The sequence below is a fragment of the Dendrobium catenatum genome, unplaced genomic scaffold (assembly GCF_001605985.2).
Source record: "Dendrobium catenatum unplaced genomic scaffold, ASM160598v2 fragScaff_scaffold_1676, whole genome shotgun sequence".
Taxonomy (NCBI): domain Eukaryota; kingdom Viridiplantae; phylum Streptophyta; class Magnoliopsida; order Asparagales; family Orchidaceae; genus Dendrobium; species Dendrobium catenatum.
This window is the reverse complement of record NW_021320138.1, coordinates 133,487-151,674: the sequence shown is the minus strand read 5'-3', so window position 1 is coordinate 151,674 and position 18,188 is coordinate 133,487. Positions and strand designations below refer to the sequence as shown.

The following is an 18,188-nucleotide window of genomic DNA, read 5'->3' as shown; positions in this document are numbered from 1 at the left end:
CTTTTTATCATCTTGAACCTTTTGTTACGTTGATATATATATAGCTGTTGTAAGAAGGTAAAACGTCGATATATATATTTTACTATCACTATATTAGGAAGCTTTGGTTTCTCTATTTAGTTCTTGTTCTTTTGTCTGCTTGCAACTACTTTCTTTTGTCTCTTGCTACTGAACCATCATAAATATATGTGTAAATTTTGATTTGTGATTTCTTTTCTCTTACATACTTTTAGAGTAAATCGGGTATTCCCTCGAGGGCCTTTAATTGATTTAATCGAGTCCCGGCGGGTTCAATTCGAACTCGAATCGACTCGAGTTGGGTCAAATTAGACTCGACGAAGTTCGAATAAATGTGATTAGCGCCCATTAGCCTCTTTGAGCGCAATTTGACCCTAATTGACTCAAATTAAGCCGAATCGGGTCTGATTTTGAACTCAATTTTAATTCAATGTTCTTTAATTTGATTCCAATTGAAGTTTAATGGACTTTCCAAGCAATTTGGATCATCTACTAAATCAAGCAATTCTCAGATAGGCATCGAGCAGCAAGCCGGTATGCGATGATTTCAAAAAAAAAAAAATGGAAGGCATTAACGAGCATTTGATTCATGCCTTTCCGGTCGCTTGGAGCCGTTGAAACGAGCCCCCACTGCCCCTGTTCTGTCCAGGTGGGCCGAGCTCCTGCCCCGTCCCTAGGGTTGGCGTACACAACAGGAGGCGGAAGCCCAGGTGGGCCGAGCTCCTGCCCCTGTTCTGTCGCCCCTCCTCTATTCGCTTAAGCCGCCTCCCTCTCTCGGTCTTCTCCAGTTCGCGAATCACAGGAGACTGAATTCCCCTCTCACTCTCCAGCCCTTGGTTTCGCACGTTGGAGCCGAGCCCGACGCCAGCCTATTCAGTCCCATTCGCAAACTGCAGCGACTTTAGGCGCCGATCCGTCGATCCATTGTCCTAGCCGAACTCCTCCCAGGCAGGTATATCTCTTTCCCCTTCTTCTTCTTCTTCTCTTTATTCTCTCCACCTTGCCCTTCTTCTTCTTCCATTTCTTTCTTCCTTTCCATGTTTTGAAAACTTCTGATGGCAAATGGATGGGGAGGTTTGTTGGCAATGTTTGGATAGAAGTTGCGTTGTTCTCATAGTTCTTGCTAGAAGAATTAAAATCATGACTCTGTAATCATTTATGCTAAAATGACGGAGTTCTGGGTTACTCCATAGAGATGTGATTCCCCTCTTCATGCATATGTTTCATGTTTAAGTTGTTTTTTTTTCTTGCTGAAATTCTACTCTATGGCTTAAACGTTTTTTTAGAATGAATTGCTCTTAGTTTGGTTTTAGAGGAAAATATGCTGAGATCCTTATAGTTTTTTTTTTTTATATAAGAAAAAAAAAAGCTTCTTTTTTTATCAGAAATTTGTACTTGGATATAGAAAGTTGCTAGATGTTATTTTCATTGTAATATGATTTGTTCTAAATGCAAGAATCGTTGAAATCAGTGTTTTCTTTCAAAGGGGTTTTAGAAGGAGAAAGGAACACAATGTATTCCTTGGGTTTTAACACCAAGTGGAGTTTGATAGTCTTGTTGTCTGGCATGGAGATGCGTAATTGTTTTAACTCTAATTCTTAAAGATACATGGTTTCATGAATAGTGGATATGGTTGGATGGGTTTCCCTTCTTAGGGGAATGTGGAAGTTCTGTTTAGCACTTGAGACTCCTTTTGCTAGCATGACATTATGAATATTATTCAAATATTTGTGCAAGTGTATAGTGGGCTTGTCAATGTTTCTTTCGTCGAGGTCGTTTCGTTTTTTTTATGCGATCTGAAATGATTAAACGAGCTTGCATTGTTATTGTTTTGGATCAAGATATCCTACAGAATGAAGCCCTTGCCTAAGAGATGACCTAGATTAATCTTGAATGTTTCTTCCTCAAAAATTTGAGGAGATCTATATAGCTTTATTTTGATGAGTGGATACATTGCCGATTCGTTGTGATTCATTTCCTGTACTTGCCATTTAAGAAATTGGCGTTTCAGATTAATTTGAGATGTAATATTCTTTGTTATACTATCATACCATGACATCTTATTATCTATGAGTTCTTGAAATCATTAAGCTCATGAATCTATGCAACAACAACATCAAGCCTTTATCCCACTACGTGGGGTCGGCTACATGAATCCTTTTTCTCCATTGTGTCCTATTAAAAGTCAAATTCTCATTTAAATCTAATAAAGAAAGGTCATTCCTAATATTTTATAACCAAGTCTTTTTAGGTCTACCCCTACCTTTCTTAACATAAGTCAAATTTAATACCTCTACTCTCCTAACCGGGTCATCGGAAGGCTGCCGTTTTATGTGACCAAACCATCTAAGGCGACTCTCTAATTTTATCTTCTACTGGAGCTACTCCAACCTTTTCACGTATGTGCTCCATTTCGTATTCTATCTCTAAGGGTAAAGCCACTCATCCACCTGAGCATCCTCATCTCTGCCACACTTAACTTAGTATTATGCTTCTCTTTTAATGGCCAACATTCGGCACCATAAAGCATTGCAGGCCTCACTACCATCTTATAAAATTTTCCCTTAAGTTTGAGGGGTACATTTCTATCACATAACAAGAACGATGCATTCCTCCACTTCAACCATCTAACTTGAATTCTGCTGATAATATCCCCATCTATTTCACCATCACTCTGAACAATAGATCCAAGATATCTAAAACGTGTACTCTTATTAATGACTTGATCGCCCAAAGTCACAATCCCCTCACTAGGTCTATTACTACTAAGATTACACTCTATATATTCCGTTTTAGATCTACTCAAGAGAAAATCTTTAGACTCTAAGGTTGACCTCCATAATTCAAGTTTACCTTAAACTCCTTCTCTAGTCTTATCAACAAGAAGAATATTTTTGAAAAAAAATGTTTTGATAAATGAAAGGGAAGGTGCTTAAAATAAGTGTACTGTTCTTGAGAGGATGGATGTATTCCTTATGTTCATCATTCTATTTGTTATAGCCATGACATGGCCTCAATCAAGCAAGTGTGTGAACCATGACTTTTATGATAATTTGCATTGTGGGGTACATTTCTATCACATAACAATCCCGATGCATTCCTCCACTTCAACCATCTAACTTGAATTCTGCTGATAATATCCCCATCTATTTCACCATCACTCTGAACAATAGATCCAAGATATCTAAAACGTTTACTCTTATTAATGACTTGATCGCCTAAAGTCACAATGCCCTCACTAGGTCTATTACTACTAAGATTACACTCCATATATTCTGTTTTAGATCTACTTAAGAGAAAATTAAACCTTTAGACTCTAAGGTTGACCTCCATAATTCAAGTTTACCTTCAACTCCCTCTCTAGTCTTATCAACAAGAAGAATATTTTTGAAAAAAAAATGTTTTGATAAATGAAAGGGAAGGTGCTTAAAATAAGTGTACTGTGCTTGAGAGGATGGATGTATTCCTTATGTTCATCATTCTATTTGTTACAGCCATGACATGGCCTCAATCAAGCAAGTGTGTGAACCATGACTTTTATGATGATCTGCTTTGTGTGACTTCGCAACTAATGCATGCAAAGTATTTGTGATAATGCCTATTAAAAGAAAAGAGAAAGGGATTTCTGAGCAAGATGCTTTTGATCATACCAAATCTTCATATAACTTCATCATTGCATAATTAGTATTTCATTGGAGATATCGGTTTATGAATGACATGTTTGGTTACTTATGAGATGTAACTAAAAATGAAAAAAAAAAAATTGTGTTGTCTTTGTTGGTGGCAAGATGCTTTGGTTGAGATACTTGTTGATTCAAGATCTCTAGACATTTGCCGATGATAAATTTGTATGTAGGAGAATTGAATGTGATGAATATCATTTCGAGATTGGATGTGTTGATATGGTCGGACACTTGATGACATATTGCTTATATTGTACATCATACCATCCGAAGTCTCATATGGGGGTAGTTAGAGATTCTTTGCTTTACGGATCATGACATTGGTATATCTTCCTTATGATTATCGAAATTTTGTTGCCTCTTGGCTTTGTAAGCTTGTGAATGTAAATCTCGTGATATATATATATATATATATCAATAGCTGGAAGCTTTCTTAGACCACTTGATACATATGATGTAGAGTTGGAGAGCAACCATGAGCTTCATAGTTGTTAACTTATATCATGGGAAGCATGCTTAGTTACAAGGTTAATGGATGATGAGATATCTTTATGCTTATTCAAAAGATGTTTCTTCTTCACTTGTTGGGTATTTATGCGAAAGATATGATTGGAAAGTATCACTTCTTTGTGAAAATTTCTACAGTTTTTATGGATTTCTTTCTCACTGGTTTTGTGGGAAACGAGTGCGGATTTTGAGAGCTTTCTCACTGTTTTTATACAAGAACCCCTATGGCACTTGGGTGAATATTTTATCATTTTTATGTGGAAATTCCTACAGCTTTTACGGAGCTTTTCTCACTGCTTTTTGTGAGAAATGAGTGTAGTTTTTGAGTGGTTTTCTCACTGATTTTTACACAGGAATTTCTACAGCATTTAGGAGGAACCTTTTTTGCTTTCCTAAGAAAATTCCTATTTCTTTTGTATTTTATTTTTCTCTATTTTTTTGTGAGAAACGAATGCTGATTTTGATGGGTTTTATACTCCAAACTGATTTGGAGATGAGCTTGATGCATACTTTCATGAGTTTTATACTCCAAATTGATTTGAAGATGAGTTGTAGTGCTTTGGTGCAAGTTGGAGCTCTACATTGGTAGTATCTCATAAAGTTCATGGTTATAGTTATGCTTTCAAATTAAAGATCTTCATGAGCATATGTTATTTTGTTTGAGGGATTCCACTGCCATTTGATATTTCTTATATATACTTGCTTACAATTTTTTTTTTTGAATTAAAGCTTTCTTTGAATTCTCAGTGGCATGTAACAAGAATGTTGGAAAATGGTTTGTAAGCTTTAAGAAGATATCCTTGTGTTTTGAGATTTTTTTTTTTAAGTCAGCGAAACTTTCTACCCCTACTTTTATAGAAATCTAAAAAAAGGTACATGTGAAAGGACTTGTGAGTTTTCTTTTCTTTTTCTTTCTTTAAGACTTTGCTTAATTATCATATATTTGGGGATTTTACTAGTACTAAGGAAGTATGCTGCTTTTTTACTTTCTTTCATAGATTTGGACGAAATTTTGGTTATGATGAAATGTCGATCTTTTGCATGTTTTGGAAGTTTGTGAAACTTTCTTGTTGAAGAGTTTTAATAAATCTACCCCACGCCAAAAAGATAAGAGCACTTGATTGTTTCGTTTTGTGTCAAAAGAGTTATGGGTGGATCGCTGATATAGAGTTTTATGTGTTGTTTTATTTGAAAGTTTTTCATAAGTCGTTTTGGGATTTAAGATTTTTTTTATTAGCTTTGTGTAGCAAAGTCTCTTTATGTCTTTTTGGAGCAAAATGATATTTAGTGTGGATTGCCTATCTCTTGTTCGTGTTTTCTTCTAGTAGGATTTTGGATAAATGTGGAATGAAAGCTTATTTTGAGTTTTGGTTTTGAGAACTTATTCCCTTTTGTCACTTTGAGCTTTTTTTAGAGGATAGTTAAGTTATTTGAGTTGGGTTTTTATTTAAGTGTTTTGTTTGGAGCGTGGGGACAACAAAGGACATTAAAAACACCTTCCCTATTCACATCATATTAAATTGGGATGAAGGGTGTTTTAGAGGCATACTTGACTTCAAAGAGGTATGCCCAACAATAAAAATATCTACATTCCTTTCATTATTTTGATCTTGCATTTCTTTCTTTTTATTGCATTTTATCATCATTCTCTTCTTTACTTTTAGTCTTTTTGTTGCTTTTCTTACTTGTGATTTAAAATCAAATGCCTTGCAAAATGAGAAAACCCAAATGGCAAGTAACCCACCCGATGTGCAAATAACTAAAATGTACGTTCTTATTTAATTTGCATTTCTTATTTTTACTATTATTTGCTTATCATATAGAACGTGCTTTAATATAATCTCTTTTATGTGTCTTTCGAGGTGCTTCTTTTGGAGAGCAAAGGAGAAGGAGCTTTGGAGCACTAGGCGAAGGAGCATGGACAGTCGGATCCGAGCATCAATCACCCCATTCAGTCTGATGGGGGCGCTACGGGTGGAACCACCGGGTCATAGCCCCGGTGCTGTAAGTATCCTTAAACATAGAAAACCTTTAGGGGCCCCAATGGTTGTACGCTTCCTACTCTTTAGGACCTTGTAGAAACCTCATTTATAACTAAAATTATTTTCTTTTATTTAAATCCCTAAACTTGTTGACACATGTATGAATGTCTTAAGGATTAGAAGCAGGACATCTTTTTCATCCCATAATTTTAGTGACACATAAGGACAAAAATTAAGGACCGAGTCTTAGATAACATAGACTTAGGGTGCATGTTCTTTTTAGGATAAGGACTTTAAAACATAGAAAACTTAGTGACACATTTTCTTAGGATTCATGTCTTAATATATTAATGACTAATCAATAAAATCGGTAATACTTTAAGTCAAAAATACTAATCCCACTCTAGATTTAGGGTTCAAGGCTACTGCATAGGGTGTCTCGCAGTATGCCTAAATAGTAGGTAAGTCACTTCTCTTCAAGGACCATAAATCCTGCTTATCCGTGTCGCGTAAATTATGCCACTTCTATCCTCTCTCTCTGTATGTTTTGAGTGCATTATTTTCTCTCTCCTCAACTACCTCAGTCCCTCCGAGTGTGGATGTGAGCCGTGCATGTTGACCAAGCCAAATTGAGCCATTTCTTTCCTTTTGAGTAGGATTTCCTAGTCTCCTCTTTGTGTACCAATCCCTTTTTCGGGAAGAATAATATTAGATCCTTAATCAAGAGTTTTCTTGGGCCCTAGGCTCGAGATGTAATTAACTACAGGGGCTTGCGCCCATGGGGAACAGAATTCCACATTAAAAAAAACTCCACTCGAGCTAATGTATCGGGTGGGGGAAACCCGTGACTGTGATCAGGCCATGCATATTATTACCCATCGAGGTGTGTAGGTAAGAGTCACTATTCTCCATGGTTAGTCGTATGTGCGATCAAATCAGCCCTTCCATTGGCCCATTTGCGAGGAGCGTAGAGTCCTGCAATCGTTTCTATCCCTCGGGGTAGGTGCGGTCGTATACCCCTCTGCGATCCTACAGCCATAGCGGTGTCCTTTCGGAGGTCCACAAATATTTCAAATTAACTTTAAAAATTGAAACTTTTGTTAAAATTATAATGAATTTTTTTACACCCTTACTACTAATTAGTGATGTTGTTGATCATTCAAACTACTACAAATTAGCTTTAAAGTACATTAGAACTCTTAATATCATTCAAAATTGATGATGTTGTTTATCTTTTGGCACTTTATATATAGTGGCTATAAGATTTCTTGTTGCTTGAGTGTGACTCGATGACTTTTCCTCATCATTTTTAGAATACCAAACTTATTTTTTCTATTTTAAAAAATTGCATTGTCATTAATTTCAATATTCTCTCCTTATATCACATTATATCTCTTATAATATAAATTTATTTTTTATTTAATTCATGATAAAAGAAATTTATTTTATTTCTTACTAATGTATGAATTTTTGCTGCAAATGATTTTTTTAAATCTAATTTAGAGTTAATTTCTTTAATACAATTAGTCTACTTATCAAACTATTAAAAGAATAAAATTAAAACATCCATATATAATTTTGATATTATCTCCTAATATCACATTATATCTCCTATCATATAAAGTTATTTTTTTATTTAATTTATGATGACAAAAATTTGTTTTATTTCTTACTAATGCATATTTCATACTTTTGTGTTTGTATAATGCTAATGATTATTAACGTCTGTGAGTTTGTCTTCTATTCAGATAAATTTACTTATTAAAAAAAGAGATCTAATTAGGTGGAATAATTTTGCATGAAAACTAATGAAGCATTTGTTTTTATTTAACCATTATTTAGAGCTTACACAATTCTTTGAATTGTAACATATTTTTTTCTTTTTCATTTACAATTTCAATTATTATTCCACTTATTTTTATGTTTATTAAATTTTAATGTATTGATTTTCTCTTCATTGAATGCTTATGAGTATTGGTCATTTAATTTATTTTTTAACTTTTTTAATATCATTTAATTTATCAATATTATAGAAAATTTTTATAGATATATTTATTATGATGGGCCAAAGTAAAAATAAAAAATAAAAAAAAAACTAAAATGTCTATTGAAGAAAAATAAAAAAATTTAGCACTAGTAATATTGCTTGAAAAAGAAAAAAATAATATTCTAATTTAGAAATTGCTTGTTTGCCATCAACATCAAATTCTTCAGGTTTATTTTTACTAACATAAAATTATTATGTTATATCTATTTTATAATTATAAAAAATTAAAATATTTTATCTTTTAATAAACAAATATAGAAACATCAAATATCAATGATGTTAATATTGATTACGATTCAAGTTTGTTAGAATTACATTTTCTCAAACAACGACATTCATGTTGTTTTTATAATGTAAGATTATTTAAATTTGAATCACCAACATTTTGCCGTTACCAATGGAGAAGTCGTGATTATTCTGACCAATATTCCTGATTAACTATATGAATTATTCATATCTTGTTCATCTGATTCAAAAAAATTTAGAAGTAATATTAAAGCATATAATAGTATATTTACATTTATATCTTTTGGAGCTCATATAAATAACAATTTGATAAATGCAAGATCATGAATTTATATATTTAGAGCTCAAGGGCAAATTTATTATATTTTATCCTCTATTACAAAAGGTTCAAATGGTCCATGCTACTTTAATTATATTTTTGTGATATTGATGCTGAAACCATCAATCAAATGAATGTTATTGAATATTTAAATATTTCAGAGGAATTAATCAAGAATTTGATGGATATACTTTATGTAAACTCATTACGCATAGTTTTTCAGATCTTTGAGTAATAGAGATATATTGAAAAACTTATAAATACATATTAGATCTGATGTAAGAATATATCAATGAGTTTATAATACTCTTACAGTGTCACAAGTAGTTATAATATGGATTGAAAGTCAAAATACAAGTTTAATTGAACATGAGATGATATTGACTTCATATTCTGGGACATATCATAAAATCAAGCATTATTTTGAATGTTACAACCCTTTTGCGACATCCAATTCTATTTCTAAATGAAAAAGTTGGATGACATCAAAATATGAATTGAATTTCTAGATTTAAAAGAAATGAAGAAATATCAATGTCGGTAATACGATCATCTCCAATAGAACCAGAATTATTTAGCAAAGAAGAAAATGGTATGTCATTATATTTTTTATATTGTTATATAATAATTAAAATAATTTTATTTATAATCAAAATTTTATATTTTTAATTATTGCATATATCAAGAAGATATCAAAAGGAAGAGTTTCATGCAGAGAATATTATAGTTACAAGCATCAAATTCACGAGCGTGAGAAATCAATTTTTTTGTATACTGATATATTACTACATCAATATGTTATCGACATGTACATAAAAATTGAAATAAATCACTTAGACTTCTGCAAACAAAATCAACATATAATATGATATGATTTGTATAAAGGGATTATTGATAGTGTAGCTGCTGGAGAAACACTAAGTAATAGTACTAGAAAAAGAATTATATTTTCACATTCATTGGCAACACTAGAAGGGAAATAATTTGAAGAATCAAAAAATGAAAGTGGAAGTATAATTCTTTTTCCAGTATTATTACTTAGTGTTTCTTCAACGGCTATACTATCTATAATTCATTTATACAAATCAGATCGTATTGTATGCTGATTTTGTCTGCAAAAGTCTAAGCAATTTGTTTCAATCTTTGCGTATATCTCAACAACATATTGATGTAATAATCTACCAGTATACAAAATAATTGATTTCTCATGCTCGTGAGTTTGAAGCTTATAACTATAATATTCTTTGTATGAAGCTCTTTCTTTTGTGTCTTTTTGATATGTGTAATATTTAAAAATATAAAAATTTGATTAGTAATAAAATTGTTTTAATTATTATACAATAATATAAAAAATTTAATAACTTATCATTTTCTTTCTGGCTAAATAATTATTATTCTATTAGAGATGATCTTATTATCGATATTAGTATTTTTTATTTCTTTCAAATCTTAAACTTTGATTTATATTTTGATGTCATCTAACTTCTTTATTTGGAAATTGAATTGGATATTGCAAAGGGTTATAACATTTAAAATAATGTTTGATTTTACTTATATCACAAAATGTGAAGTCAATATGATGTCACGCTCAATAAAACTTATATTTTTCCCTTCAATCCATATTGCTGCTACTTGTGATACTGTATGAGCATTATAAACTCTTTGATTTATTCTTACATTAGATCTAATATGTATTTATAAGTTTTATAACATATCTCTATTACTCAAAAGATCTAAAAAATTATGCGTATGAGTTTACAGAAAATATATACATCAAATTCTTTATCAATTTCTTTGAAAGATTTAAATCTTTAATAACATTCATTTTATTGTTAGTTTTATCATCAGTGTCAAAAAAATATAATTGAAAGTTTCATGGATCATTTTAACATTTTATAATAGGAGGCAGACTATGATAAATTTGTCCTTAAGTTTTAAATGTGTAAATTTCTTGTCTTGCATGTGCCAAATTTTTATCTATATGGCTCCGAAAGATGTGAATGCAAATATATTATTATATATTATAATCTTACTTCTAAATTCTTTTGAATCACATGAACAAAAGGTGAATAATTTATATAATTGATTAAGAATATTGGTCGGAACAAGCACGACTTCTTCATTGTAACAACAAAATGTTGGTAGTTCAAATTGAAATAGACTTGCATTAGAATAACAACATGAACGTTGTTATTTGAGAAAATATAATTATGATAAAATTGATTCATAATCAGTATTAATATCGTTGATATTTTATGCTTTTATATCTGTTTATTAAAAGATAAAACATATTAATTATTTTGAATTATAAAATAGACATAACATAATAATTTTATTTTAGTAAAAATAAACTTGAAGAATATGATGTTGACGATAAACAAGCAATTTCTAAATTAGAATATTGTTTATTATTTTTTCTAGCAATATTGCAAGCGCTAATTGTTTTTTGTTTTTCTTTAATGGATATTTTAGCACATCGTTGCCTTTGATATTCTTTTTTTCCTTTGGCCCTCTATAATAAATATATCTATAAAAAATTTCAACAATATTAATAGAATAAATGATATTAAAAAAATTTAAAAAATAAATTAAATGACCAGTACTCATAAGCATTCACCGAAGAGGAAACTAAATACATTAAAATTTAATGAACATAAAAATAAGTGTAGTAATAATTGAAATTGTAAATAAAAAAGAAAAAATATGTTGCAATTCAACGAGAGGAAAAAGCACGGGAGAGTTTGTTTCGGCGAGCAAAACACGAATGTCAGTGAAAGACGAGCAAAGTAGAAGTTGAAAAAAATGGAGAAATTAAAAAGAGGCATTAATTAGTTTACCTTTGGAAAAGGGGATGTTTGATGGGTTCGACGAGCAGGACAACCCTTGGCACTTACAATGGGAAGAAACAGTAAGACATTTGATGGCGAGCATATGAAATTGTATATAACAACGTAAGAAGGGTGTCATTTTACGTAGGGTTGCGTTGATAGGAAGAAGAAGATAACTATAAAGGAAGAAGGGCGGGGAATTTGTTCGTGAATAGATGGATAAACATGGATCGTGCTATTTCGTTGAAGATGCAATTAACGACCAATATTCATTTAAAGTCTTAGAACCAATGATCAGTATGATATATAAGAAGATTCATAAGCGAAATTTAATATATATATTCTAATTTTAATTATATGTTATAATATCAAGTTTCATACTCTCAACAACTTTAGAAATTAATCTAGATGTGTCACCATCAAAAGAACTCCTGGAATTGTATAAATTTTTTTAATCCAAATCTTTTTTTTTTAAATTTTTAATGTCTTTTATTTTATTTATTAATATTTCAATTAACAGGTCCAATGAAAATTTTCATCAACATATATTATCTACTGTTGATATACATTTGACGCCAAATATACAAAATATCAATACATCTGAACATTCTTCAAGAGAGGTAATAAATATGATCAATAACTATTCTGATATTTTTTTAATAAATTATTTTTATACATCGCAGATAAAGTACTACTTTACAAAAGTAGTAATAAAAGGACTAAATTAAGAAGGAAATATATGGCACAATTCATGCAATACATATAAATTAAAAGTTTATATTATTGATGATATTGTTAAATACTTTAAATGTTAAAAAAAAAAAAAAAAAAAAAAAAAAAAAAAAAAAAAAAAAACTGAGTATAGTTTTATATAAATATCCTATTTTAATTCAATAATACAACCTTGATAAACTATTTCATAATTATTTATATATGTATCTTATAAAATATCTTGTTGAGGATGATAGTTTAGGTGCAATATTTACAATATTTGATAGTGCTGAAGTTGAGCAGATTATTGATATGTCAGTTACAAAGTTAGAGAAAATCAAAGTAATTATTTTTTATGTCATTCTATTTATATTGTAACTTATATATGCATAATCTTATATATTTTTTCCTTTTTAATGTAGGCATCCAACATAGAAAATTATAATAACATAATCACAAATATTTTTGATAAGGAGTTGATATTCTCAGTGAAGGTTTAAGATAAAATATATGGAAATCAAACATTTCATTCAATTATAGTTTAATCTATAAAAGAAGATTCTGATGAAGTTATTGTCATAGAACTTAAAATAATCAAATTAGAGGAAATTTAGAATTTCCATGCCTTAGATTTGATCATTGTGTTGATGACACTGAACATTATGTTTGAATATAATTTGCATGTTATGTTTGTTTTCAAACAATCTATTATATGTCTGACTTTGGATGTTTAAAATTTTAGTATTTACAGTTACTAATTGTAGTTACATCACCAACATAGGGAATATATCAATAACAATTTAAATTCTCATGCAATCAATGCAGTGCCACAATTCAAATGTTTGTTATTATTTATGATGACGCATTCTAACTGAATATAATGGTTGTGATTAGCCTACTTAGTTTGTAAATAAAAAAAATTCATTATTGTTCACATGACACTAACTCTATTGACCTTTATTTCTTTCGAGTAGTTACATGTTCAGTCTCTTTTCTATGTTTACTTATATCTATATTAATATTAAAAATATGATGGTGATTCTTCCAGCAACAAAATCCAACCAAACAAATGGCCTAAATCAAACTTTATACTTTGCAACCCTTTGTATTCCACTATTTATCTTCATATTACAAAAACGGCATGAATGACATTAAGAGATTCAACTTCTATCTAAGTTGATTCTTCTAATGCTCTAAAATTTTCCTTCTTCCCAAGATCAATTTCTATACCACAATGTCTCACAATAAATCTAACGTATTTTCTAGAGGTAATATTATACAAACATTTTTTAAAACCACCAATGTCGATCTCAAGCCTGGATGAAAAAAGTTGAGGGATTTTTTTCTTACAATTAATGCTTACTATAAAATCACTTTATTTTTTATACACAAAAAATTTTCATACATGTTTGTTGCGGACTAGAATATACGCGGCGGTAGAGTTAGAAAATTTTCGTCTGAGTGTTGTACGAATATCTAGCATACACAAACAGAAGATAAAAGAACACCAGGATTTTTACATGGAAAACCCAAAAAAGAGAAAAACCACGGGGCCACGCCCAGTTGAAAAGTTCCACTATTGTAGTTTGAGATACAAGAGGCTGATTCGTCCAACAAGTTAGGATGATCATTTTACAATGAGTTTCTTCTGTATTGAAATTCAGTTACAAAGTCGAGCAGAGTTCTGGCGTCACTCGGACGTCCGGCGGGATTCTGGCGTCGTTCTAACGACGGGAAGAATTTTGGTGGTGGTCAAGGAGGAGCTATTCTCTTCTCTTCTTGCTTCTTCTTGCTTGGGTCCCTCTTATGAGAAATGAGGAGTTTATTTATAGTTTTTATGGAGTGACATAGCTCGTAAATAGGTGTGAGATTAGGGTCCAATAGGGAGTGGTCGAATGGACGGCTGATATTGAATCCCTTGATCGTGCACTGTTCGTCAGACATTTGAAAGCCTTAGTGATGTCGGAATTTGATGATCTTGGGCTTGTTGGATTTGTCTCGTCGAGCCGTTCGATTCGACTATAAGCTCGTTAAAATCGGAGACCGTTTGGTAACTCAAATTATGGTACGAGCTTTCCAACAGCACTTCAGGTACTTGATTTTGGCTCATTTGGGCTCGGATTGAGTTGAATTTGGTGTCGTTAGGTTCGTATTTCCGAGACGCTCAGTTTGACTATAAGCTCGCTGAAATCGGAGTTCACATGCTCCCGAATTTAATTTTTGAAGTTTCCGGTTCGATTTTGTCTCGAGATTCGTGCTTGATCAAAACAAATTTTGGATAATATATTAATGTTCATATTTATACTAATTATCTGAAACATTTTTTATTGCATATTACCTAACGTTCATGGATATTTCGATTATGAAGTTCTACGAAGAGAAAGGAGGTTGGTAAGTGGAATATTCATATTTTACAAGGGCATTTCCTTTATTATTTTTCTTATAAGAATTGACGAGTCATTTGATAGCATGATCCGACTTACGTTCTTTTTTAGTAAAACCCCAAAGAAATATTGAAGGTTGTTGCGTCTAGGAATATTCGCAGCGGTTGAGAAATATAAAGTTTATCGTCTTAGCGTTGTACGAAAATCTGGCACGCAATCAGATAAGAGAGAGGGTCTAGCATTTATGAGACACCAAGATTTTTAATTGAAAAACCCCTGAAAAGGGGGAAAAATCACGGGGCCTAGCCCAGTTTGAATGAATCCACTAGTATTGCAGTCGATTACAAATGAGGCCCTTCCTTGGGAGAAGGCCTTAATGTACATTTTATAGAGTACATTACATGATATGAATACAAAGAATCACTATTGACATGTTCATTTGGTCTGGAGGACCGTAGTCGGCGGGCGACGGAGGTCGGGCTTGTAGTCGGTGGGCGACGTAAGTCAGGAGGACCGTAGTCGGCTGGCGAAGGAGGTCGAAAGGACTGTAGTCGGCGGACGACGTAAGTCAGGAAGACCGTAGTCGATGGGCGACAGAGGTCGGAAAGATTATAGTCGGCGGGCGACATAAGTCAGGAGGACCGTGGTCGGCTGGCGACGGAGGTCGAAAGGACTGTAGTCGGCGGACGACGTAAGTCAGGAAGACCGTAGTCGATGGGAGACAGATGTCGGAAAGATTATAGTCGACGGACGACATAAGTCAGGAGGACTGTAGTTGGCGGGCGATAGAGGTCAGAAGGCTTATTGTTGGTAGCGGAGAACTCCGGCTTTACTTGGGCGGAGTTTCGGCGTCAGGAGGGATCTCTGTTATAAATTGGGAAGAATTTCAGCATCACGTGGAAGTTGGGCAGAGTTCCTGCGTTCTCCCGAATATCACGCAGAATCCCGGCGTGTTCGGGAGGCAGGACGAACTCCGGCGGTGGTCGAGGAGGAGAGAGGATTCTCCTTTTCCCCTTTCTCTTCTTCTTCCTTTCTTCTTCTCTCTCTTCACTTGAGTCCCCTTTGTGTAGAATGAGGGCTCTATTTCTAGTTTTTCTGGAGTGGCATAGCCCATAAATAGGCGTGAGATCAGGGGCGCATTGGCAGTGGTTTGAATGGACGGTCGATATCGAATCCTTTGATCATGCATTGTTAGTTGGACATTTGAAGGTCTTAATGATGTTGGAATTTGGCGATCTTGGGCTCGTTGGATTTGTCTCGTCGAGCCGCTCGATTCGAGTATAATCTCATTAAAATCGGAGACCGTTTGGTAACTCAAATTGCGGTTTGAACCTTCCAACAGCGCTTCGGGTCCTTGATTCAGACTCATTTGGGCTCGGATTGAGTCGAATTTGGTGTCGTTGGGTTCGTATTTCCGAGACGCTCAGTTTGACTGTAAGCTCGCTGAAATTGGAGTTCAGATGCTCTCGAAATTAATTTTTGAAGTTTCCGAACTGATTTTGCCTCGAGATTCGTGCCTAATCAAGATAATTTTCTGAGAATACATGAGAGGTTTTCAGAAGTTTGCAAACTGTGACACATTACTATCATTAAAAATAATAGTAACAAACTGCAAAATGCTCAAATTTGTATATTTTGTGTAATTTTGATGAACAAGAGCAATTTCATATTGACATGCATGATAAATAATAAATTTATTCACATTCAAGCATACTTTTCAAACATTAGTACACACCTTTAATCACAAAATAAATTAAACAATTACATTATATGTGCAGGCATAGTTTACAATGAAGAAGTTGATGTTCAAAGTTTATTTTTGATTGTAAAATATTTGGAAAGCTGTAATTTTTATCCTCAAATAGATTGTTTGCTTGAACATGCATAAAATATAATCCTTTTGTTTATAAGAAAATATATTTTATTACCACTTACAATTCTCTTCTATAGGAACTTTTAAATAGAATTTATGTTATCTTAGTTTTATTTGTGTTTTTTTGGTGATATTTTTAATTTATGCAATAGGAAGTATAGTCTACCTTCTCTCTCATAATTTCATTTTTTTTTTGTTTCTTCTTAGTTATACTATCATTGTCTTGACCTAATGTTTCCTATAGTGCAGCCAAATTAAATCCCAGTAAATCATAATTGATTGTAAGACAACTGCCGCATGTGTTCTCTTTCTATATTATATATAATTAGTAAAATTATTCTCACATGTTTTTTCTTTAGATCTTTCTTGTTTTTGCATTTCGTTTCTGGATCTCTACTCTTTTGGCTTCAATGGATATCTACTATTTCGGCTTCAAAGTTAGGTAATGAATTTTGAATACTATTTTATTTGTGACTGAAATTTACTTTTGAAGTATTCCAACTGAAAGGTTCAAACTAAATTTAGCTTCTAAAATTTAATCATTTAGGAATGTTGTTAGGGCTTAAAATCCTTAAAAAATTGAATTCTATGACTGCTCTTATTTGATATTGATAGCAATATTTTTTCTTCCCATATTATACAACATATGACATATATGAAAAAACTTGATCATATAAAGTGAACATGATTATTCATGTTCCAATAGAGCATTTTGATGATAAATTAAAGCATGATGATAGTAGAGGAAATCAAAACCACTTTTTGTCCATCTCTTTTTAACTCAAAGTTGATGAACCAGTTCTTTTTTTTTTTTCTTCAGTCTTTTCTTCACCACATGTCAGCTTCCATAAGGAATCTAGATTCTTCATAAGGTAATAATTATAGTGTTATGCGTTCTCTAAAGCATGCTTGTTAGCTTTCTTTCTGATTTTTTATTTTTTTCTAAATTCTTTACACTTGAGCCTGTGGAGTTGCCATACTATAAACTTAAATATCTTTCCTTTCGACTTTTGTTGCTAACTTCTGAGTTTATTTTTATGTTCCTTTTTCATGTAGGCTAGGTGCTCTGTACTTGTTGCATCAAGCCCTGAAATTATCATTTGGAAGTTAAATGTTGAACTGTGTGTTGGTCTCTTCATTTGGAAGTTATCATGGGCATCTTAGCACCTATAATATAAGTCGACAAAGAGAATGCCATCCTAAAACACTCCTTCAGATTAGTGATGAGATATGGAGATATTCATAGTCATGATTTGGAACTTTTTTATTCCATTTACCACACTACATTTTCATTTTGTACTAATAATGCTTATATTGCATTTATGGCATTTCTTTGAGGTTCTTGAGATCTCTTTAACTATGTATTGTTCGATGATTCCGCCATTCAGTGTTACTTCTATCCTCATTGTTTTATTTAAACTCGATGGGCTTTTGGGCTTTTAGCAGATATCAATCTCAGTTTTTTATTATTTAGATTATTTTTCCTTTGTTCGGTGTTGCAGATTCGGTGAATAAAATGTTTGAACTTGTTCTTGTGCATGGACTTTTTTTTCTAATATTATTTTAAGAAAATTTATAATTTCTGCTAAT

At 32.2% G+C, this 18,188-nt stretch overlaps 1 long non-coding RNA gene across 1 annotated transcript; it reads left to right on the top strand.

Moving 5' to 3' along the window:
• The first annotated feature begins 683 nt into the window (after positions 1 to 683).
• Positions 684 to 18,067, top strand: LOC110109985. The gene is made up of 3 exons (XR_002304647.2): positions 684 to 970; positions 6,071 to 6,212; positions 17,655 to 18,067. It is a non-coding gene; the product is annotated as an uncharacterized LOC110109985 (long non-coding RNA).
• The last annotated feature ends 121 nt before the right edge of the window (positions 18,068 to 18,188 follow it).